General features: G+C 36.8%; 1 protein-coding gene across 24 annotated transcripts in view; it reads right to left on the reverse strand.

The window, feature by feature from the left end:
- NRXN1 (neurexin 1) overlaps window positions 1-24,685 on the reverse strand; it is a 744,403-nt gene that overhangs the window by 559,502 nt on the left and 160,216 nt on the right. The gene's annotated exons all lie outside the window — the stretch shown is intronic.

Raw genomic sequence — 24,685 nt, forward strand, 5'->3', positions numbered from 1 at the left:
CTAAAACAGTAGCATTTGCCAAGTAAAATATTTTACTTGGATTAAGTAAGGCAGAACAGGTCTGAAACATACATTTAGCAGATCTGATAATTTTTCACAGTGTAGCTACAAAGAATAAACACACTTAAGAAAATAATAAAGAAGCCTAACAACCCACTAATTAATTCTCTCTCCTCCTCACCTCCTTCCAGCTACTCTTTCTGAAAAGGAGGAAGGGGAAAATCCTACTCCTACCTCCAGAGAGAAGTGTTTGGTTATGTTTGCAATGGTCTAAATAGTTCAGTTTAGGTCTGACAAAGAAAAAATACAACTAAAATCCAAAGGAATATAAAACTAAGCAGACAGGGGAGGAAGAAAAAAAAAAATCTTCTCACTTTTGAGAACTCAGGAGTTTAAATACCCATGCAAGACTTGGATGCAGTTCATTCCTTTACCTGAGAGCTAAACTCACCTCTTAGGATAGCTAGAAGGTTGTTCTAACTCAAAGGCTATAGGATATACTAGTCTTAAGCACACTCTTATCGCTTCTAAAGTGTTCCATTTTACACAAGTAACCACTTACTGGAAGAAGATCCAGTATGTGAACTATTGCCCTAAACAAAAAGCCACCAAGAACATCTACCTTGCTCTTTGTGTCATTGCTTAAGTATTTTACAGGAACAGCAAGAACTCAACAGGAGAGACTAGGGAAGGCTGCCTGCAGAGAGGTCTTGCAAGCTCCATCTATTGTGGTAGATATACTCTGCAGACCAAAACCTCTGCCTTCAATCTCACTCTGTGTTATTGTTGTTATTAATCGGCTATTTGACAGTTCATATGACATGTTGGAAGGGTTCTTGTTATCCCAGCACTTGTGTAAAGACCTCTCTTGTGTCTGTATCAGCAAAGAGCTGTTACTACGTGTTATGCAGTAGGATAAGTAACAAGTTTTGATGTTGATGAGAAAAGCTTCTTAGAAAAGTCCTAAGTACCTGCATGATTATTCTACAAGGAATAAAAAACCCTTGGTATTTAAGCAGATAAAAAAATGTTTCTCAACCATCATTCATTCCATTCCACTATGAACAGAAATAAGATGCACAAAAATACTCTAAATATACGTATTTTGTACAGTGTGGTGTCAGCTCTAGTGTGATTCTTATTGATGCATACAGGTGAAGATTATTACCGGGTAACATATACAATTTTGTGTTGCTCCTTATGGGTTAGGGATCACAATAAGTTTTTCCTCAAACCCATGGCTCATTCACAGTGCAAGTTTGTTTTATCGTATCTCAGCTTTCATATTTATATTTGAAAATTCAAAAGTTGCTTCTACTCACATTAAAGCCCTGAGAAAGTCCCATACAGTTGACCATCTTGGATGAGAAGATGTTTTAGATACTTTCTGGACTGTCCCCTTTTAGAAGATTTATGCATAAAGAGAACTCTTCAATAGAAAACCAAGGGAAATTATAAGTAGTTAATACTTGTAACACTATCAACCCTATAACAAAAGCAAAAAATAATTATGGTTCAAAAAAAACCTTTTAGAAACCTTATTTAGCCAATTAAAGCAGACTAATCCAAAAAGTGCCAATCAACACATTAGCCACTTCTTAATTTTACCTGAGCGCTACCACTGCCAACAGATTTAGCATTTAACTTTGAGTGTCAGGTACAGGGCCAGGAGACCTGCTACCAACTAGAAATTCTTTGAGACCAGAACTATGTGGCATCCCTTGCTCAGGCAGTGCTCAGCAAATAGAGTACACACTCCCCAGTGTCCAGTCAGATGAAGTTACTATAAGTTGATGCAATTCCATTCAAACTATGTCAAATAAAACTTGTTCCACATTTAAAAAGAATTCTATAGACTTAATTTCTTTTTTAGCTGTCAGTAACATCTTCTCTCTCTACTTTTGCTACAGTATCATCATCTAACTTGCAGAACCATACAACTCGGTATCCAATGTATGTCAATGGAAGTAGAGTCCTAACTGATCCCTTACATTCAAGGTTTAGGATCTTCAACATGTGCTCACACTGAAAAGCTGCATCTAGACAACAAATACAATATCCTTGGCAAACACGAAGCAGAAATTCCTAAGATTATAGTAAAAAACATCCAGTACTAGTGACTCAAATTCATGTAGCTCATTACAGGAGATTAATCATAACTAACCTCTGAATTTCACTAACTGGAAATCCCTCTCACTGCCCTCACTCAAGGGAAAAAAGAAAAATCAAGACACTTCCTGTGGTCAAAAACCCCAAATAAGACAATCCTTGACTTTTTGGCACAGACACCTCTCAATTATACCTGCACAGCTCAAAACTCAGCAATATATATATAAACATATATACACACACACACACCCTCCTCCCCCTCACCCCCAAAGACTGAGTATTTCTGGGGCGAAAAAGCTATTGTTTTATTTCCTTAAAAAAATAGAAAATAATTTAAATACTAAAGATAGCTGGAAAGGATATAGCAGTAAGGGTATTTAAATTGCATCTTTGGTATGCTACAATACAAGATAATTCCTAAAAACAAACAAAAAAAATTAGCATTTCCCAGTATATTACCAAGTCAACACATTCTAAACTCAGGACCAGGCATTCTTAGTTTTGTGAAAAAATGAGGGCTGGACTGAATGTGTGTGATACTGAAAGCTTGTTTTATATCATCACTAAGGTCCTGATCCAGAGTTATTAATTTGTTAAAAATCAACCAGTTCAAGTGAGGATAATTCAGACTTGACACTACCTCTTTCCTTGACCCTTGCCAGATCCCACCTCTCTACACACATGCCTGCAGACCAGTATAATTGACCCAGCTTGTAGCCATGCTCCCTAATTCAAAGGGCATTTGCCTCAGTGAAGCTCTGACCTCTAAGTTACTCTTCAGAGCACTCTATTTCATGCTCTGCAACCACAAAGACAAGAATCTTTCATTAAAAGAATAGACTAATAACCCGTGAGCCCATGAGTCTGGGACATAGCCAGAGATCTGTAATATGGGTTAACATCTGACCAAACTGTGAAAAATAATTGCTACTTTTCCTGTACAGTAGCTCCATCCATTCCCCGTGTGACCTGGAACATGCACCACTAGTGACAGACCTTTCCTCTGAGAGTACTATGGTATTTCAGCTTTGCCATACCCTTGAAAAAAATTTTAATAGCTTTATATAATCCTTTTTCCATATCCTATGGATTCAACACCGAATTCTAATGAAGAATAGTCCCTAAAGCATACACATATTTAAAAACTGATACCCCCACCCCAAGAAGTTAGGTCCAACTATTTCTTCAAGCAACTGAGAAACAGTAGCAGCACCACAATCCTTCTTTGGCTATTGGCAGGAATTTTCACCTATAAGTGCACATGCAAAGAACAGCAAGCCATGCCTAACAGGACCTGAAACAGGAAATGAATTGCTAAATGCCCTATTTCCATATGTCAGTAAATTAATAGCATGGGAAATCCTGAAGTAATTGTGTATTTCTAAAAGTTTCCAGAGAAACCCATCACCTTCACCTTGCATTAGATTAAAATATACTTGAGACCTATAATGTTCAGCTGAAGAATACTCACAATTTGGGGTCCAATAAACCTGGAACAAAATATAAACAAATATTTTTCATTTAATTTCTTGCACCCTCACTACTCACTTTTTTTCACTTTTTTTTTTTAAACTACTTACTATACCACCAGCAATAGTTAAAACATCTACTCTAAGTCTGACTGGAATTGTGTCAGGATGCTGTAAAAAAAAAAAATTTAAAAAAAAAAATCAATCCCAGTAACTCCTCCTGTACTCATTTACTGAGTCTATAGATGCAATCATATGACATGGTCCTGACAATCATAACTGTAGCAGTAGTTTTTGCAGTATATTGTCAAGTGCAGTAAATCCACGTGTAAGTATATGGAGAGCTACAATGAAAGAAGTGGATCTGTCAGCCCCAGAAATCCCACCTTGTACAAGTTAAAAATGCTCACTTATCCTTCAACTACTGAGTATCTTGATGTTTCTAGAAAAGGTGAAAAATGGGATAAAGACCTAGACAAAAGGCAGATGCCACATGTAAAACAAAGAATAAAATAGGGGGTCCCTCGTCCTACCTTTATTGACAGGCCTTACCTTTCAAAGTAACCCATGTATACTGCTCAGTTGTTTTTTTTCCTTAAAGCCCTGAATATCGAGATTCAGTCCACTATGCTGAAAGCCGCTCTTTCCAAAAATGAGCACGCTTGCCAATAAATCACAACTGTTTTACCATATGCCATGTTGTTCTGCCAAGTATCACCAGCCTGTTCTACTTTTAAGCAAATTTCATTATAACATAGCTCAGAGCAATACTCATTAAAAACTATACTGAAAAATGTCAAGTTGTTTTTATATTAAAAAGGTGACTTTGTTTTCTATGAAGATTTCAGACTGGTATTTATTGAAGAGGAAAATTTGAGAAAGCTCACCTCAAACTCACCACTCACTTCTGGGACTAAGATGACAGCCCTGTCATCAGCTCCACTATGCACTAATGTCAATTGTTACTTTGAGGACTGTCCGTTTCCCAGCACTCCAGTGAGATCTCAAATCAAAGCACAGACAAACACCCTCCCTGTTAAACAGGAGCTCATCATACAGCCGTCTCTTCAGATATCTTTGAATACCTGTGTTCACCCTTTTTATTACAGAGGCTCTCTCCAGTCAGTTCTAAAAGTCTTCTGAGAAGTCATTAAGCAATTACAGCTTTTTCATGAGCATGGAAAACTCAGCACCAGGGTTTCCATGTAATAGCTGACAAAACTGGTCTTTAACTGATGAATTATCTAAAAACTAGTCCAAATGCTGACCTGATTTAAACTCTGATCTCACTGGACTCATGGGGTAGGGAAAGTATGCAAATCAACCCAAGATCTGGCTTTAGATTCTCTTTGATTTGTTTTACCCAGAAATAGATCAACTCATGGTGGTTTTGCATTTTAGCTTGATGAGTCATTGCTAAACCTATCACACACTAAAAAAAAAAGAAAATAGCTTTCCATTAGAAAAATAATTATTTCTTTCATTTACTTGCATCCAATATTCCTCATGGCCAACAGTCAATCAAGAAACATGCCTCCTTCCTGGTACAATTACAGTTTTAGTGGAAGTTTAAAGAACATTATAAACTTCTCCTAAAGTAAAATTCTCAAGATTAGAAAAGGTCACAATCAATTGAGGCTTACTAGCATATGAATCACAGTACAGAAGTTATACATGTCATAGTAGATTTCTTTTGAGAAATCAGTTTTTCATCAGATGACAAAATATGATTTAAGGGTTCCACACATCATGGTTGGCTCTTATTTAAAAACTGTTATAAATGCATGTCAACTGCTGTTACTTCCCATCACTGTTCATCCAGAAAAAAACACTAATAAAATTAAACACAGTACAGCCTCTGAAAAGCCAGGTAGTTCTGGAGATGAGCTATTTAACCGATGTCCAAAATTCAATTTTTGTGAATATACAAGGCCACTTGCATTTCCCTTTCATTGTAGTTTCTATTTTCACACACACTCTCTTACCTGCCCTTCTACAAGAGTAGGGAATTTCTAAAAGCCTTTCTATTCTAGACCCATAATTTGCTTTTCCTAGGTATTTTCATTCTTGTTGCCTCCTTCTTGCACAGTTTTAGTTCAGTAAGCCAAACTTCAAACTTGGACCAAAACCCATTACCAGTCTTAAGAGATACATTAAAATCAATAAGTGCTTTAAGGTCAAAGGCTATATCTGTTCAACCTGTCACTCAGTGTTTGTGTCCATCCATGTCCACCGTCCCCTGCCTCCCCTCCTTTTTTGACCTATCAGGCTCAACAAGCATGCCTATAGAGAGCAACCTTTAAAAAGGCTCTTTTATTCTCCACTGCTGAAAAAGTAAATAATTTTAGTATGTTGTTATACTGGTCTTATTTATATTGAAACACTACTGAAGCACAAATTAGGCTGTTTAGCCCAAGACAACAATTTTTTGTAAGACTTCCTCTCATCCCAGCCAACTGACTACTTCCATGTGTGTATACAGAGAGAGAAATAAGAGCGTATGCATCTTTTGAGTTAGTTGAAGATTAAAAAAAAAAAAAAAAATCAACTGTACTTAACTTTAAAGCAAAATCAAAACAATTTAAAGTACTTGTACTTCAGTAAGAAAAAAATCAAGTATCTGATAAGCAACCAGAAACCTGCCTTTTCTTTATCCATAATTCAGCATGTTTCCCACCTTAATCCTCAGCAATGCAGATACTAAGAAGCCAGTAACCACAGGGCCTAGCTGCCTGGAAACAGGCCTGTTGCAGCCAGCTGCTGTAGACTACAAGGAAATTGTACCTGATCCTTCAGGATCAGCTGCCAGGATCACTATGGCAAAAAAGAAAGTGTACACTTCTGTCAAGACCTTTCAAAAAAATTAGTACCTTTTAAGTTGTTCATGAAGAAATAAAAGATTATGATACATAGGGCAGAAAGAATCAGTGTTTGCTAAGTCATACAAGCAAAAAAAATCCCTACTGCCATCACACTGCAATGCCATAAGGATGAGGGCATGCATATATGCATATGACCACATGTATGATTTGCTGCAAGAACTACAGAAACTAGTATCATGGCCCCCACACTGACAGTGCCTACACAGAGAACTAACTGGAGCCTGTGTCCTGCTGCAGTTCTCCCTCAACTTGAGGTTGCATGCACACCTGAAGTACAACTTCAATGAGACATGAATATTAAAAGCTACTTTGAAATGAACATCAGTTTATTTTTCAGAGTGAAGTGACTGAGCCAGTAAATTGCAGGTGCAGTGTGACAGAAGAAAAAGCTCAAAAAAAGTAAGAAATTAGAATAAGATATCTATTTATTGACTGTAAAGGAAGGAACATTATTAACCATTACCTCCACCATCCGACAGACACTTTCCTAATTCGTTACTTAAATTTTGTGTCACTCAGGCTGCTACATTTCTTATATTGGTCTCAGATTTTGTCAGAGTTGCACTAAGAAATACTCAAACCAAACAAAACCCTATGACTATCTTTTGTTTCAACAGAGCTTTTCAGTGGGGAGGTGTTAGAGCTGCATGGTAAAGTTCTCATTACAGGGACAGGCATATTCCTGAAGCATACTGCAGATTATACAGATCACAGCCTTATTCTGAATGGGGCAAAACAGAAGTTCCCACTTAGTTTTCCAGCATTTCCTCCAATATATTATAAACACTATTTACCATTTTAAGGATTGATCCTCCCTTTTCCCCCCCTCTTTTTTTTTTTTTTTTAAGTGACAGAGTTGCTCTCATTTCAGCATTTTTCTGAACAATTTCTAGGAAACTGAAGTTTTGTCTTTGGGAAAGTGGTAAAGGAGGTGTGGTTTTAAGATAAAGATAAGTAGGGGTTGCCTGATTTTAAGGATCTTATCATGACCACAGTTTGGAGGAAGAAGGGGTTTGTTGTTCATTTTGGGTTGGGTGTTTGTTTTCCCCGCTTCAAACAAATAGTAACACGCTGCTAAACATTACTGATTTAAGTGCTCATGATTCTGGCAAGTACAACGAATTACTGAGGTATGTATGCTGCTTCTAAAGCAAATCAGTAAAACCTACAAGATCAAGAGTATGATCTGCAGTGTCATTTTCAGGCACAGGTGCAAGTGATTTAATCCTGTATTCTGAGGCTGAATCCCTTCACTGTTCACAAAAGCCAGTGCTGCAGCCAAAAAAACCAGCTCATCTTCTGATCTCAGAGTATGCGTGGGAGGAGGCATTTCCAGATTATCTTAAGAGAAGCAGCAGGATGGGCAAGCCAACATTTGGAAATATAACCAAAATGAAAATCCTAACCAGTAAGACTCCTCCCTGCCCCCCCCCCCCCTTACGTCTCAGCTCTACCTTGACTTTGTATTTGGAATTAGTTATGAGTTAGTCCTCTTTTTAGTAAGTATAAAATGAAAGGATAACTGCTAGTGGCCTATACCACTGTTTCTTGTTAAGTTCCTTCAGACCTTTCCAGGTATCTTCTGACCACAGTTTCTCAGTATTTTAAAGAAACATCAAGTGCTAAGGACTCTAGATCAGTTTCTAGATTTGATGCCTTTTCATTCTTGACTTTTTCCATGAGAAGTTTATATCTTCTCTCATAACCATTTTGAGAATCAAGACTCTCCCCATAACAGAAGTGATTTTATAATCCTAACATTTTTAGTTACAATTGTCTCTTTGATAACACAACTTACCCAGTACTTCTTAGAAGGGACACAATGCATTGTTGAGCTGCTTCTAAACAAAGTTAAGTAAAAGCCAGCTTAATGTGGAAGTTTCAATCAAAACTTCAGCTTTAGGAGTACATTACTTTTTATTTAAGCACAGAAGGCTTAAATAAACACAGCAAGCTAGTAGCAGCTGAACAACAGAACAAAACAGGAAACAAACTCATCCCATTTCTCAGATCTCTTTTGTTGTGGATGTACAACAGTATAAAAACAACCTGGAACTTCCTATATGACATTACAGGTCAATGGCTCATTTTTAAAATACTGTTCTGCAGCACAATTTGTATGCATCTCTGCAATGCATATATTAATGCCTACATCAGTTACTCCCTGTCAGTTCCAAAGGCCAGCCAAATAAACTCATTTTAAGGTATGAGAGTATTACTTCTACTGTACAAGCATAAGAATGGAAACAAAGAGCAGGTTGATGACCTGCCCCAAGGCACAATAAACCTGTGTCAGTTAGAACACAGGTAGAAGAAGAGTTGACAAATATTAGACTTGCACTAGCAGTGCCACTGATAAAAGTTTATAACTGATGCTTTTTAGCAACCAGGTAACTCCAGGTAAAATATCCACTTTCTTCCCAGCTTTGACCCAAGACAGAGAAATAGAACCAGATAGTGTTTGATGCTAGAGGACAGCACTACAAATATGCAAACATCCATGCTTTTTAAATCTTAGTGCAAGTGAAATTTTCTAATCCTTCCTTCTAAGGAGCAGAGAATTATTTACTATTTCATTTTCCACATTTGTTCTGCACTAGTGTCCCATAGCCTACCAATAATTAACATCAGGCATAAACCACAGTCAGAGCTTTAACAGTATTCCCCTCCCAGGCTAAGGCACCGCTCACCACAGTCTGCCCTGTTCACAGTTGTAACTTCTCATTTTAATTCAATTAAGAACAGCATCAGGCAGATATACATGAACAGCTAGACTTACTACAATCATTTTGAATCAAACATGCAGAGACTGGGTGACTTTTAGCATTTATCAAAGTGAAGGATTAAGAGAACCAGGGCTATAGCCAGATGGGACAGACAGGCACTGTGGGAAGCTTCTTTGTACTGTTCTTGCAACTGTCTTAATGAAAAGCTAAACTCACTTGGCTTTCTGAAGCCAGATCTTTAGTCAGTGTTAATCAAATATAGTTTAAGGGAAATTTCATAGATTCCTTACATGAACAGACACCACAATTAGAAACTGTATAAATAGATCTTCAAATAACATTTTTACAAGAATGCAAAACACACACACTTTGGTTTGTCAACGTTTCAGTCACTAAGTAAGAAAGTATCCAAATGCCTATCTTCAAGGATCACTCTTGAAAGCATATAGATTAACTCTAGAAGAAACAGAAAACGCTATACTGGCTACTTAACTGGTGCAGCACTAAGTTATGAATACTGCATTGGCAGCTGATGCCAACTGCCTCCTGGTCACAGACTGTATCTAAGCTTTGTGTTCCAATAAAGACAACAAACTGCAGCTGAATTACTTCTGGTAGTAGAATGTAAGTATGCTGAAGAAGTCAAGGAACACATTTGATTCTTCTCCTTTTGTGTGAAGAGCAACTCCAGGCAACTTGTTCTCTACCTTACAAGCAAATTTGGAAGCTAGTGGATCATTAACGTTTCCCACAGCAAAACTTTGTTATTTCAAATAATTACAATTTATATTCAGATTATTAATATTGACTTGTTAGATATAGGGAGACATTATTTCTCAGTTATTTATTTTTCTATTCTGATTTGGAAAAGCCCAATCAATTACGTACTCTAGCAAAGAGAAAAATTAAAAGTTGGCTTGCACCAGTGACACGTTGAACTACTTTTAGTAAATGAAATAAGTCTAAGTAAAAGTTAGAAAGGTTTGAAGAAACAAAACCTTGCCTACCAAAAATAAAAATTTTCAAGAAATAAGTGAATACACACAAACTTAAAACAAATAAGGTAACCACAGTACTAAGTGATTAATTTGCTACTTTTAGCAGGACATCCTCAGAATAGCCTCGTCTGTTTTACCTTTACAGTAGAAGACTGGTCAGAAAAAGCCTGAGAGCAAACATTTAACATTTAGAACTACTAAATGGCAGAAAAAGAAGCTTTATGATAGTATTTAACAGCATGGGCTGTACACAGAGTGAACCTGTCTCCAGAACACATTAAATGTAACAGCTGCAGAGTAACTAACTAGTATGGGCTAAAGAAAGTTATGTATCCAGTGTATAAACACAGGATTACCTTGTTGCAAAGCAAGCCTTACAGAAATATTTGAAGAATGAATGTCAAACAGTTTAACCCTCAATTTACTAAAATAAGTTTGGAAAATGCAATGCAAAGGGAAAGGAGATAAATGCTTTTTATTTAGACCAAAGAACAAGAGAAACACAATTTTCAGACATGAGGCAATTGCAAACTTATGTAATGGACTGGGGTTAACACACAAGGTCTCTGCTTATCAGACTGACCAACAGGTTGAGCTGATCTAGCTGACCTTACATTAAGCAGAGGGCTGGACTATATGACCTCCCAAGGTCCCTGCTACTGTAAAGAAGGGGCAGAAACCTTGATTTTAACAATCCTCCACCATGTCAAATCTTCCCAGTACATAACATTACAATACTGCTTTACAGTATCTGGTGGCAGATGAATTTTTCCTTCCATGTTAGCAACAGGAGATAGAGGATACGGAAGTCTCCACCTGCCTTCACAGCTTCAGGGACTTCTGCTCTCTTCTATATCTGTATGCAGACAGAAACAGCCTCCAACAGTAAGGTAGAGGGCTCATTGACTTTGTCCTGTTTCAGGTCAGGACTTTTCCAAGAGTCACAGATCCTCTCCAAAACTTTCATATAGAAGAGGATTCTATGGAGAGCATCAGATGCATTAATAATTAAAAAAAAAAATTGCCTGTTTGTACCTCTATTCATTATTCCAAATTAGATCTAGCTGTAAGAGGAGTAAAGTTAAATTTCAACATTATAAAAGCAGATTAAAAAAAAGTATTAAAATTATGTGCTAATATCACTAGTTTTCTACTAGCGTAGTATAGATCGTGCTTAAATTGCAGAAATAAGCTATTACACATCTTAAGCAACAATTTAAGTGAAACTTTCGTAATACAGCACCCCATCCACTCTTCCATAGACTTCTCTAAAGCCTGTCTTCAGCATATGTCTGTTTCCACATAGCCATAGCCACTAGCTAAAACTAATTCATAATTTCTAGGCCACAGCATATAAATTAAACAGTACAAACTTTACCTAGCAAGGAATAAATTTAATCTCACTAGTATTGACAGCCAGCAGTGATTTTTTTGGTGCAAAAGACACTCCAAGAGTCTGTATTTCACTTCTGCTCCCAATTTAGCTAGTTTAGCTGACTAGTGTATCATTTGAACTGTTGACATTACAGGAGCTATCACAAGAAACTAAGCAAACTACATTAAAAGGATGACTGTCTACAGAAAAGTTATTTTCTGTTAGCTATACACTGTCAATGCTGAACCAAAATGTTTCTTAAGCTGCATAAAACCAAGAATCACCATAGTGATTGACTAGCAGGTCATCATGACTACAGTTTATCACAGATAGGAGAAAAAGCAGCTTTTAGATTTAACAACATCCACATAAAAGAGGAAATAGCTGCATAAACTGCAGTATAGCACAGCTACTGATAGTATGATTTCCAGTTCCTCTTCTATGCAAAACACAAGCATGTGCTCATACCACAAGCAGGAGCTCACACCTCCTTTGTTGTGTCTTACATGAATTACCTCAGATACTCAACACCTCATGGTGGCAGCAGTGATAAAACCTCTGCTTCCCTTTGAAACCATAACACTTCCGATGTTTCATCACAAGCTCAATATAGTAATTGATTTCAGCTCTGCAGTCCCCAAAACAGTATATTCTAGCTCTTCCACCACAGTAACACTTTTAGCATCCCCAAACCCCCAACAGTTGATTCCAAATATAGCAAAGCAAGCAGCTGAAATACCAGTGAAGACCCATAACAGAGAAGACACTTTCTTCACTCAAAGCAGCACACATTTAATAAAACCAACAATTCATTTTTGCTAGAGAATGATGTACTTTTTTTTTTAATAACCATAACAAACTCCATCTCCTAAGAATCTTCTAAAGAAACAGAAACAAGATACCTCATAGCTTTGGCACTGAACACAACTACAGGGCTGGCTACACGTTTTGCAGTCCGCCCATATCCAACACTTCAATAAATGGTTTAAATCCCTTTTTATAGTTCAGTAGAAAGCACTCTCTCTTCATGTTCTTGTATCCATCTAGTAATTATGACAAGCATTCAGACTTAGCCTTTTATAGTTTATCCATATATATACACTCCAAGAGCATCTGTTCATATACCATGCCTTCTGCAGTGATCACACCCCCCTTTGCAGTGCATTTACACTATTATAATAGTAACATGTCACTCAACCACAAAGGACAATGTACATCCTGGAATCACAGACAGACCATTTACTTTTCCATACAGTTACAGAACATAGGGTTCCAAACAAAAAACAGAATTTTTTTTTTCTACTTCTTCTATGGTCTTTCCTACCCTCTACTGAAAAACAACAAGAAAAGAAATCTTAAGAAAAAGCCATTTCTAATTGCGATAAATATATTTCAAGAAGTCCTAAAGGGAAACTCTTCATATTTTTATTTCTTTTCATGATGAAAGTTAGGAGCAAGCCTCAATAGGTATTAATGAAAAAGTAGTAACACCTGATAAAAAACACCACCTTACACTAATCAGAGACAAAAATCTTAATACCAAATTGAATGGGATGATAAACCCTGAAGGATCATCATCCACTGTTCATAAAACTGGCTTTGCAAATACACATTTCTAATAGTTGAACATACACATGCACCCTTGCTCTCATTGTATTTAATGCCTTCCACAACAAAACACACCCAATCTAAGGCACAATCATCACCTATTCTGCATGATAACAAATCAGGACTTTTAAAACTACTAGTACTTTCTGGTTTGTACTGACACAGTACCACTACCTGCCTACATCCTTCTACTTTAATAACCGAGCCACCAAAACCCTCCTAGGAGAGAGTTTCATAAGGTGCAAGACTGCAGGGAAGAAGAAGGTTCAGCTGGAAGTCACATGGTCCAATAGTCTTGCTTGTCTTGCTAGCTCCAGACACCTTATTACAAACTTCAGAAAATTTTGCACTATTTTCAACAACAGTAGTTGCAGATTAAGTCTCCTCCACTTCTTCTACCAAAGAGCTGCAATGAGGGTAAACTGATGGAGCAGAACATTGAGGGACCTCTGCAGAAAGGCAGGGAAACCAACAGCAGGACAGCCTTTGGCTACTGCTTACCTCCAGATTTCTTCCTTCTCCTGAACTACTTTTCTTTACTACCATAAGCAGGTCTTTAATAGAGAGGCTAAAGCATTAAAGGTAACATGGGGAACAAAATCTCTATTTTTAAAACAATTAAAGCAACAGCAGTTTGAATGGTATCTTCAGTCAATATGAAGATGCGGTGATTTGCCACCTTAGAGCTATACCAGTTTACCCTAGCTGAGAATCAAGTCTGTGGTACTTCAGTGAGCAATAGCTTGCACTACAGCCTTCCTCACAGTGTAAACTGCCTCCTTTTCAGAAGCATAGCCTTGTGGGGGGGAAAAAAAAAAGAATTTAAAAATCATTAATAGAGTTCAGGAAAGCAAGGTCTCATTGCACATTTAGTCATATGACTTCACTGCATTTAACAGCTTGCCAGTTCCTTCAAACAACTTAAACCCTAACCCTGAAAAATGTCTCTGCCTGGGGAAGACACCATGACTCTACAGAGAGGTACCTTCCCAAGGTGTTCCATTCAGAGACGGTTGTACAGCAAGGACGCAATTCACTCTGCCTCCATCTTACAATAAAAGTAATACCTGTTTTATAAAACTTGTCATGCTTCCCAACTCCATAAATGCACAATCATTTTTATTAGTTTCTTTAGAAGTCAATGAGTCCTCTAACGCTTGCTAGGCAAAGTTCAATCTCAACATGTCAACAGTTTCTAACACAAGCATAACATGTAGATTAATGCATAGCTGAATACAATATCAATTTCTTTTCAGAGCTAGAGACATGTATACAAGCATATGATTTAAGATACTTATTTCAGAATACACTTACTTTAAACCACATAAGCTTTATTTTTACAGACATCATACAATTCTATTAACCAATGTGAAAACAACTGCCTGTTTCCCCCCACCCTGTTTTTCTTTAAATGTAATGCTAGGTCTCAGAAAAATTTCATCCTAGAAAAAAAAATTGCCATGTTGCTTGAAAACATTTACAGTCAACTTTATTTTACAAAAAGCCCTGTCCAGGTAGATTGAGTGCACTACCTGCACGTAAACTCTTCAACCAGTCAAGGTACTGTGTATCAAAACACTTACATAAAAACTGTAGGAATTTAACCACAGAAAAAAATTCTGATGAGGGTAACATTTCCATAATGAACCTCTTAAAAATCTGTTATTTATACCCCCTCCTCTATTGTGGTAGAGTTTAAATACATATATCCTTCCAGAAAGGAGTAAAAAAAGCCTCAAGCCTTCCCCAAATATTAGCACTGAAGTCAACTAAACCTTACAACAACACAATATAAAGAAAGTTACATGCATATTGATTCTGAATAGACTAAAAATTGCAAAGAATCCATGTGTCAAGTGCTGATACACTTATTTCTTGAGCAAGGATTTTTATCTTAAATACAAATCTGCGATGTTAAGAAAGGCAATTTTGTATTTAAATGTGACATTATCTTCAAGAATTACAATCCTGAAACCTCCACCACAACCAAACAATAAAGATTAGTTTCAGATTAGCCTCTAAATGCTGGAGTCTGTGACCACAACAGTGATGTATGAACAGAAAATTCTGTATTGCACAAGTACTGACAAGTTTAATGATATTTCTAATATTGTAGAAAGGCTAACCCTTTTACTAATATCTGAAATGAACTGGTACACTGCCACTGATATTTGAATAAAGTGGCACACCTTTTTTCCCCAAAGGGAGAATTCCATTTTGATTTACCAAACTGGAATAAAAAAACCCAACAAACTTTTCACCAAGAACTTTTTTCTCAACATTGTGTCTGTTTTACTTATTATGACCTGGGATGTCTCAAACTGGCCTTACAGCCAATAATACTATTGGCTAAGCCAATAGCAAATATCCCAAAAGCCACAGTACTCCGTTGCACATAGAGTCACATCAGCTGGAAGAGAACCCAGGAGATCACCTGATCAAAACTGTTCAAGGCAGGTCCAGGCAACCTGTGTCAGTTCTCGGCCACTCCATTATAAAGTGACTACCTAGGGGCTAAGGACAAGCTGGGATACTAAGTGCAAACTGTCTTAATTCACTTGAATTTTGTCAGACACTCTGAACCTGAAACTAGGGAGTTCTTTTAGGCACCATTGATACATACTTAGAAGGAAAGCAGACAAGAAAGCCTAGGAAATGCTGCTGCTTGTTCGTATCAGTTTTGTTCTGTGTTCACCCTGATGGGGCAAGAGCTTTTCTAAACAACCTTAATACCTTTAAATTACACTAACAGGTAGTAAGTTGAGTCTTGGAAGAGGATAGCAACACATGCAACGAACAAAGCTTAAATACCCAACTTGAAAAGATTACCAATTATAAGAAAATGGGCAGCATGCAAAAGATTTAAGTTGTAGATACAAACACATAATTATGTTCAGATCACATTTAAGAAAAATGCTTATTCTGCAAGATGTTGAGTAGCAGTATGTAAAACACCCTCTTCCCAAGTGTTTCCAGGTCCCCAGCTACTGGCCACTGTTTCACAGAACTATGTACTTGCACACAGAAGAAGGATAAGGTGTAATATAATCAAGAGTCAGGTTAAGATCTTTAAACATGCACGGACACTAATTTTTTCTACTGAGAAAAGACTTGCTCTTGGACTAGCACCCAACCTGTTTAGAGTAATGCTGGCAAGGACTTATCTTTAACAGCTCACCCCTTCACCCTGCACAGAATTCTGGTTCACCAGTGTACATGGTATAAAACATAAGGAAGTTGAATAAAGTTACTTTTGAGCCACATTTCTGTCAAAAACATCACCCCATTTCCTCAACAGCATTACAGAATCATATTTTTATCTATTCTGCATGAGAAGATTGACAAATACTATGCACCTGCCACAAGCTCCGATATACGAGTACTTTATTCCTCAAGTCTGACAGGAGTTCCTACATAGTAAAAGGGGGGGGGGAGATAAAGGGAAAGCAAAGCAATTACTACAACCAAATTTACATAGTGCTTCCCTTGGTAGGGAACAAAGTATTGGAAGGAAATATTTTCAAGAGCATCTTGTGAGCTTGAGTGACACAGTATCAGGGAGCTGAACTCCACAGGAATCAGATGATCAGTTCTACCACGCTCCTGTGCTGTGGCATGCTTTAATCAACCATTTTTCTGAAGCAAGTCAAATGCAGACTCTAACTCCTACCATTTTTCTGTATAATATATAACATGACCATAAGATAAAAATGTATTTTTCTTCCTTTTGCTTTTTTGCTGCAAGTACAAATTTATCAAAAGGTTATTCCTGGCTCTTACAGTTAGAAAAAGTGGAAGTAAACATGGAAATTTAAATGAAACATAGCAGGAATCTGGGAATGAGGTATGACGAATTAGAAAAATGAAGAATCTGAAGACAATATTGCTATAATTTCCAGTTCATTAGAATAATTTTGTCCACTACTTCTTGCCCTCCCAGTTTAGATAAGGCACTGTGTATTAAGATACTTGTTGGAAATGGTGGTCTTTTCTCAGAGCTTACAGAAGTAACAAATACTTACAGTTACGATACAACTGCAGAGTTACTGCATTTTAAGATATTCTCCAACCACGGCATTGGAGGAATAATAGAAATAATAACAATTTGGAGGAATACTAGAAAATAATTGAATAATAAAAAGTAATTGATGCCTCAACAGTCAGTTAAACAAAGGCAAGTTCTGTTCCCATTCCTGCAGCTACCAGTTACACATGTTCCTGGCACACAAACATACTGAAGAAGGAATAGAACTCACCTTCCAGCATTTGTTATTTATTTACAAAATATTCTACTGCTAATCTGAAGACAAAATTTAGTATCCAACTAAAAAAACAGCCCACAATTTAATAATCGTGTGGAATGCAACAGATGCCATTGTCACTGTGGTATTACATAAAAAGTTCAGAATTGTTATCTAAAACCTTTTTAAAAAAGTGTAAACACATGAGGACAAAATATTTTCCAAGTTAATTTCAGTTTTGCCAAACTGTTTTCGCCAACATAAACTAATCAAAAAGACATTGATGTTTTTCAAATGTGACTGCTCATATAATTTCTGAACAATAGTGAAAACACTGATAATATTTGCTGTTTCAATTAAAAAAACACTACTCAGTTAACCTTATACAATAATTTCCAATTTTTCATTTGACCTGATGTATCCCCCTGTATCCATTACTCTCACACCAACTTCCCTCAATAGCCACTGAACAAAAATTTCCATATAGAAATAATTAATAACAAAAAATCCACCAGCATAATCTGTAAGGCTTAAACTCTATAAATAGCGGCAAGTATTTCTTTTCCAAACACATCCCAAGTGATGATATAATTTATATGCTACGTGGCTCCACTTCACAGAAATGTGTATCTCAGGAAACCAACTGCAGATCACACACAAGCTTTCTTCAATCAAATCTGCATTGTAGTTTCTGAAAATCAATTAGGCATAAGAAGCAATTACCTATTTTTAAGAACAGTATAATTTGTTTCCCCCTAACTGAAGAACATAACACATGTAAACAAGGAGCACATTGGCCTGACTGCTGTAAACATTGACAACTGTGTTAAAATGGAAACTGCAACAGCATTAACTGGGTAATGTGTTACAACAGCATCTCTTCAGAAAGCAAGCTGTAGAGTCTCTCGGCTTAGCACAGCACTCACCCAGCACTAGCCAAGCATGGGGGCTCACTTACCTTCATACTTCTGCACTATTCTTTATCACACAGAATGTCTGCCTCACCTTAATCTAAAGCAGTTTACTCCTAAGCTACTTAACAATTCATTGCAGTAGTGAATTATGAAACAAACCTTCATCAAAACACAAAGCCATCAAACCCCAGGAGAGCAACTGAGAATCAATGTCATTTAAGACACATGTGAGAGCAGGATGGGTACAAGCAAAATAAGCCTCAAATTAGGAAGACAATTCAAGAAGCTGGATGCACTAGGCAGGTAATGCATGCAGCTGGTCTTCAGTTAATAGATACCCTTCAAAACCTTTTTTTTAACCTGCAACAGCCCTGAAAAGAAAGGGCACACAAAGAGTCAGGGTTACGACGCAAGAACCAACAAAGTTTGGCCAATAGGTCACTGTCATTGTGCAGCTTAACATCACCCTGCATCCAAGGAAACACCATGATATTCCAAACACCATCACATCTCTTCCTCAAGTTACAGTTCAGCTCCACTAACCACATCATCATTGCTCATCCATTCACGTCTTTAGCTCCCCAAGGTTTTTCTCATCTCCACTCGGCTTCTCTTTAGCCACTTCTCTTCATATACCTTTCCTGTCCTCTCAGTAAAAGACTAACTTCTCCCAATGTATTTGTATACAAGTATAGCAATAGGTCACTCTCCACATGCAAATCGAGAACAACCTGAACAACACAGCAAGATAAAATAGAGGAAAAGGAAAAGGTAGTCTTTTACCTCCTCCTACCATCAACCTTTACTCACATGTACTATGAAAGTGAGTACAGGATCTCTTCTATTGTCCAGCTTCTTTCAACTCTGTGTTCATCCAACCATATATAAAGAACAACATAAAAGAATAAATAGGAACAAAACTAAGCAGAGTGGGAAAGAAGGGATCAGGCAGAGAATATATATAGGGAGGAGATAAAAAAAAAAATCACCAAGACAACTGAAACCAAGAAATAAGAGACATAAGAATAAGGGAGGGACTGAAAAACAGAAGTGAAGACAACACAAGAAAAATCTTACACACATTCACTGAAAACATTTTAATCTGAGTGTCTCTCAAAAGAAAACTGTTAACTATGCTACATGGCACTATGGTACTCTTCAAAATAAGATCCAATTGAACACACTAGATCCAAAGAGTTGAATGTGTGACATACAACTTGAAAGGATTTGCATTTTTATTAATTTTAATCAAGTTATTACGAGCACATTCATTGTCCAATGAATGTTGTTCCACCTGGAAACAACATTGCAGACAAGTAATGAAATTTTAACTCTTCAAAAAATTGAATAAAGTTGTTTTTTTCTGCTATGAATATTCCTTTAGCCTTCAGGCCAAGGGTTAGGGGTTTTTTAACCTCTCAAAGCCACATACACTGAAAATTCTAATTAGTTTTGCTGTTTCTTGGGGGGGGTGGGGAGGAAGGATGATAAGGACATTTGAAGGTAACAAAGGTCTGATAAAACTGAGAAGTACAGATTCAAACATTGGATTTCGTTTTGTTTAAATGAATCAAGGATCAAGCCTATGTTTCTCCAGGGACTATATACTGAACATTTTCAAGACCACCACAAATATAACATTGCATGTTATATATAATGGCTTTCAAACTAGAAATAAATACTTGCAGCTTGAGTATTCATATTAAATCTGATTTCATATAGCTTCCTCCAAGTGATAATCTAAACATACTTTGAAAATGTCTACTTCTGCATTTTCTCAGCAAAGCCATATGCTATGGGCCAACGTTCAGACAACGCATCAGCAGCAGGACCCAAGAAACTTAAATTCCATTTCCTCACTTCTACACACCTTTCCAAAACAGTGAATACAAGTAATTTTAGATATTCTCAGTTGTCCTTCTCAGAAGAAAATGGGAACATCCTGAGATAACCAAAATACACATCATGACCATAAACCAAAAAAGGATACTGAACAAAAAATTTTCTACTTGTTTAGCAACAGGAGTGCTTCAAACCAGCAAAAGATAGCAGATGTTCTCCCCCACTTCCTTTTACACTGTGCTGCATCATTCATTTGCTAGTGAAGCAGCTAGTTTCTCAGACCTTCTGGCAACATGGCATAAGAAGTTCCATAAAAAAAAAAATTCCACAAAGACTCTGAAGGTTAATCAAAGAACAAGGCAAAGGAATATTCCCGCCAAAAATAATGCCAAGATTGAAGACATTGTCACAATTTCTGAGCAACAATGGCATTTCCAAGGGATGATCCAATAATACAGTAACACAGAACATTTCATATTATTGTTCCTTCAAGTTGTAAAATTTAAACTTTCTGAATTGCCAAGTATATTTTCATTAATAAGAGTAAAAATACTTAACTATCCTGTATAGAGTTACAGTATTCTTTATACCAATAAATTGCCACCTTGTTCTGTAAAGTTCACATACAAAATCCACTACAGCCCTAGAGTAATATGCATTTTTATAGGAGGATGTTTTGCAGAATATCTGAGGCTTAAATTAAATATTCAAGGTGGTACTTGAAAGTCTCTCAACATTAACTAGCTTTGCACACAATAAAGCAAAAAGTTTGACTTGACTTATTTCAACAGAAGTAAGGCCTGCTAATGGCAACAGGACTTTTCTCCTTTTCCCTCTGCTCAAGTCTCACCCTTAAATCAATACTGAATTCTAAGTATGTATCCCAGTATTTATAATCCCACCAGGCATGCTAAGGGTTCTTTAACCTGTACAGTGATTCCACTAAATACTAGACATTTTAAAAATACATCTCCTATATTGCTTTCCTACAGAACCTGAAGAATTTTTAGCACACTCAAGGGAACTACCATAACATAGCCATTTTAATAACTTTTCTTCTATGGGATACTCTTAAGAGTCAGGGTCTAAGTAAACTTAGAAAGTAAGCTTTTGTTATATTCTCTTGCTCTAAATTCACTGAACATTTTCCACCTTTGAAAACCAGAATAATACACTCTCTAGTCTTATGATGTGGAAAGACCCTTATTTTTGTAGCCTTCTTAAAGTGACTACTCCATAAAGTTTGACTTACAAATCTCACTACTCAAACTGAGAAGCTCACCTGCAGATCTTCATTACTAAGTCTGTATCTAACCACAGTTAATACTTATGCAGGAGAAAACATTCGTACTTAATTCTCCATATAAGGTGGTTGCAAAGGAGAGATTGCAAGTAGTAATTGGGCACATCTTCACAAGTGGGAAAAGCTGAAGTAGTACGAAGGAGTTTCATGACACTAGAACTCTCCTCAAAGCCTCAATTACTTTTTTCTTCATAACTTCATTGTAGTTTTGCTCTACTTGTGCCTTCCAAACAAATTCGCCTTTAGAGAAGAGATAGAAAGAACCATCTTTTAAACCAGCTCACCCCTTCAAAAACTTGACTAATAGTGTTTCCAGTACTTTGCATTTTCTCTACGTGTATTGCATCTAGTCTCTCCTACCTCATGCTTATCTTCTATTTTAATTGTTAAACTTAGATGACAGCATTTACAGACTGCTTAGTGCTGCATGAACTTAGTCTTCATTATTACTGTAGTACCTAGATATTATTAAACTTTATTCTGTATGGTAGATACAATCTACTACTTATGTCTGCAAGAACAAAGAAGTTTCACTTCGCGGTTGATCTTTCTTGCTTTCTTCCTGTGATACACTGTAATTTTAGGTTTTGATTTATTATTGTAGGTTTTAAGTTTCCATGAATACAGATAAACAAAAGGAAATACATACTTTGTACCTTCAAACCATGGAATTCCTTGCTGCAGAGGTTTACATGGTTCCAGAAAGTTCAGATGGCATAAAGAAATAGTCTGGAAACACTCATGGATTTAAAAGCCAGTTAAACACAATGACATCCTTTGTGGTTAGAGATGCCCTTCCCTGAACAATAGATCACTAGACCCTGGAACCATATTCCAAGAAGCTTCACTACACACTTATCCTTTCATTTTTCCTGGGATATTGATACTGAATATCCTATAAGGAAACAAAACACTCTAGGCTAGACACATATCTGCTCTGGCCTAACAAAGCCATTCTTAAATTAGAGATCGCAACCTACAATATGGTAATAAAAATCTGGTGGAAAAGAAACACACTGTTGCACAGTTACAGACATTTGTTGGCAAACAGACTGACAAAAAAAACCCCACACTTCCACAGTCCTTTTTCTAGTACTACTTTCTTAGTCATGCAACTATCAAATCTCTTGCAAGACAACTTCAGGTTGTTAATTTGATTCACTTATCTCCTGTGTGTGGCCTGTATTTTGAATTTGTATGCGCTGTGGTACTGGCACAGTTTAAACTCCCTGAGAATACTCCACTTGAGTTTCTGGCAAGATTAATGAGAAGTGGATTTTTGGAAAACCCTTTAAGCACTTTCTTTGTAAATGGCCACAGGATACTTAATGGAATAAGAAGCATTTCTCACAAGTCAGCTTTTCTGTGTGGTTTTTAATACTTGGACTTGGTTGGCGTCTGAGATCCTTACATTCCAGAGGTTACATGAGGATTTTGCCTTAGAGTTCACTTTCTACATACAGAGAACACTTAAAAAAATCATTAATAAGAGGTCATATTGAAAATATTTGATTCCTAAATTTAATTTTCAAGAGTTTGGTGTGTCCCCCCGTTCCTGAGCACACTAATGGCAACCAGCTCAGAACTAGCTGCAAGAAAAAGTATTTTAAAGCTAGTTTGCAGTGATATATTGAACTACGAAGTTGCAAGTTTGCAAATATTTTTATGATAATCCTTCTCAATAAAATATCTCCATTCAAATGCTAGGCTTTCAAAACTTCACCAGGGACATGCTCCTTCTGACACCAGACCTACTTCCTAACTGATCTGAGGAAAAAAAGAAGCAGCAGCTCATCTTAGCCCCTTCACTTAACTTTTCTTTCCACTCTCTAGAGCTCAAAATGATTTTTCACTTCCTTTTAATTACTAGTGCACTAAGAAATTTAACAGAAAAAAAAAAATCTTTCCCCTACTAATTGTCCCAGAAATACTGTTGATCATTTTGGGATAGATATTGCCAAGACCTTTGCACACTTCTCTTGACAATTCCCTCATCAGGGTCAGAAATGGATTGTGAGCATCAGAAATTTCACTACAAGAGTCACAAATCTTAACAAACAAGAACTGCAGCTGAGTTTTTACAGTTATCGAAAAAAGCATAAATCTTGCGTTCAATGGTACCTGCAAATCAATTTTAGAACAACCCTCCTGCTCAGATACATGGAAAACACTTTTACAGGAAAGAGAGAAGGGCTTATTTTTAGGAAAAAAATATAAATATCTGAAGAGAAACTAAGTACTGGAGTAAATCATGCAAGAGTTGAGAGTCTGATTTCCTATAGCTTATTGTGTAAGGCCTAGCATGATACAAACCCGATCTGCGATTCCTACACAGTTCTCTATCTTCCAGCAGGACACCACCCAGTGATAAATTATGTACATCTCATGGCGTAGCAACTTATCCACAGACCACATTTAGTTAACAGAACAAAAAACCCCACATAAATATGCATGTTTTATTATTTCTACAGCCTTGCAAAAGGCCTTTAAAAATGGAAGACTGTCAGACTTACTGCTTTCAAAGGAAAATTAGTTGATTTTAGTTTATATTACATTTAAGAATGTATTTTATGAACTAATGATGGCTTTTAGCAGAGGAAAATAAGCAGGCTCCATACTTTGACAGTAAATTTTCATTTGATTATTTTAGCAGAAAATTTCACTCACTGTACCACGTAGCATGATAATTATTTCACATGAAATAGCAATGCCAACTTCCGCTATACAGTCTAGGAAAAAGAGACTTAGAGTCCAATTGTGTAATGAGTTTCTGCTACTAATGAACTTTACAGTCTTCAGAGTTAAGTCTCAGTATTGTTGTAAATGTGCAAGTGAACCCAGTATTCATTTTAGGCTCTCTAATAGCTCACACAACAGGGATTTGTAACTCATTGGTGAAGACATTAAGGTGAGCTACTTTTTCCAAAGAAAAACAGGTGCCAAATACATTCATGATGTAACTCCAATTTGGATCATTCTAGAAGACCACAGAGTTCAATAAATTACCAGCTGCTTGAAGCACCAGTCAATCACTACCTCCCGCTAAAGTAGGATTCCTTAAGGCTAATAACACGCTCTTTCTTACCAACTTCCCCAGTAGCAGAACATTTACTTACTAGTACATCATTTTTCACTGGCTTCCAATTTCAGAAATGCAGTCAAGAAAAAACAAAGCTTGTTTTTTGTATTGCATGCCTAGTCACCTAGCAATCAAATAA

The sequence above is a fragment of the Phaethon aethereus genome (genome assembly GCF_964289735.1).
Source record: "Phaethon aethereus genome assembly, chromosome: 3".
NCBI classification, from domain to species: domain Eukaryota; kingdom Metazoa; phylum Chordata; class Aves; order Phaethontiformes; family Phaethontidae; genus Phaethon; species Phaethon aethereus.